Source organism: Morone saxatilis, unplaced genomic scaffold (assembly GCF_004916995.1).
Source record: "Morone saxatilis isolate NCDOM2014 unplaced genomic scaffold, NCSU_SB_2.0 Contig1, whole genome shotgun sequence".
In the NCBI taxonomy this organism is placed as follows: Eukaryota; Metazoa; Chordata; class Actinopteri; family Moronidae; genus Morone; species Morone saxatilis.
In genome coordinates, this window is record NW_023339651.1 from 21,575,569 (window position 1) to 21,577,368 (window position 1,800).

Sequence of the window (1,800 nt, forward strand, 5' to 3'; positions counted from 1 at the left end):
GAGGAACCAGATTTTTTCACAGAGAAAAAGTCCACAGAGGTCTAGACTGAAATATCTCTGCAAGCTGCCGTTTACCGGCTCTACCTTTACCAAATTAAAATTGTTATATTGTTACATGACAGAACGATGTATTCGTTGTGACTGGAATCAATAGATTGGATAGTAACAACCAGGTTTTAGGTAATCCATAAATTATTGTCAGACAGAATTCACAAAATAACTAATTGATATATTAATTTATCATCAATTTATGAACCTGACATTTCACTACAGTGTCACTAGATGGAGCAGTTACTCCAGCTGAAATAAATGGTCATTGTTGGTAGTATAGGTTGTAGGCTCAGAGATTTTGTCAGTCTGGGATCTTCATTCATCATTACTATATCAGAAGCATAATACCCTTAAAAGCCAGCCCATGTAGTGTTTTTGTTTTGTATTCTTGCTGTTAAATTAGTTTAGAGCTTTAGAATGAGCAAGAATGAATATTATTTCCTGGTGTTCCTGTTGTATGATCAAGTGTTTTGGCTTGTCCGTTCTGGGCTACTCTTCCACTTGCAATATGTGTCCCTACTCTGCGACGAGAGTGGAGAGATACTCTCAAACACCACAGTACCCTGGTATGCAACCTGGGAATGATGTGGACTAACAATATTTGTTCTTCATTTCAATTTTGATGAGTTCGAGATGTTGCGACGTTTAAATTCAAGCTGCTCGTGCGTCAACTTTACATCAATTGGTTCAGTAACATTGTACTAACGCTACAGTAGTATTTTCCAATAAAACAACTGTTTTGTAGCATGCAGCGGGAGGAGTCCAGGGTAAGGAGTGCCTGTGGGAGCACTGCACAGTTATTTGCACATCATTGTAAAACCGAACCCGGGCTACAGGAATTACACTCGTACTCATCCACACTGAGTATGGTGTGTGAGAAAAGAGAGAGAGAAGAGAGCTTCAGAGAAACATACAAATACACAATAGCTGTAAACGCACGACATTAGCATGGACTTGGCTATAACTAAGGCTGTGGTCGAGGTAGAGCAGGGTTGTCCACTAATCGAGAAGTTGTTGATTCGATCCCGCTCTGGTTGCGACATTGTTCGAGTACCTGACCGGATGTGCTCTGATGCCGTGCAGTCGTGTGTGAATGCTGGCAATGGAATGATTTAGTGTTCTGTTCGAGACGTTTGCCATCGCTGTGTGAATTGTGTGAAAGGGTGAATGTGCACGTTAGTGTGAAGGGTTTGACGCTGGTCGGCAAGATTAGACAACGGTGGTATACAGCTACGAGGTCATGTTACCATTTACATATCGCGGTTCATCACCGGCTCCTCACCACATGTCGAATGGCCTTGGAGCAAGACAATGAACCCGATTGCTTGGCTGAATGTGTAATGAATGCGTTTATGTGGTCTGAAAGGGTGAATGGGTCATGGTACGGGTAAGAAGTGCCTGTTTGAGTGGTCGGGATAAGACTAAAGGTGCTATACGAGAGTAGCAGGGGCGTCATGTTAAACATTTTTCTTCGCACACGTATCCACAAACTGTATTACCTGTATCATTATCCAGTTGTTCAATGGTTAAAAAACAATATCGGGTATTGAAAGATGTCCATTGATGTAACCATTTAGGAGGATCTATTGTCAGAAATCGGAATATTATACTCATGCAGGATGTTTTTGATCGAGTGTATAGCCTCATGAAATGTGAATGGTGTGTGTTCTCATTAATCTTACGATGAGCTGTTTAATAGTTTAAGGCGAACGGCTGTCATTCATTTCATACCACGATAGTCTTCTTCAG

The 1,800-nt window shown here is 41.3% G+C and overlaps 1 protein-coding gene across 1 annotated transcript in view; it reads left to right on the plus strand.

The window, feature by feature from the left end:
- exoc6 (exocyst complex component 6) overlaps positions 1 to 1,800 on the plus strand; it is a gene marked incomplete in the record, with an annotated part of 22,880 nt that overhangs the window by 6,456 nt on the left and 14,624 nt on the right.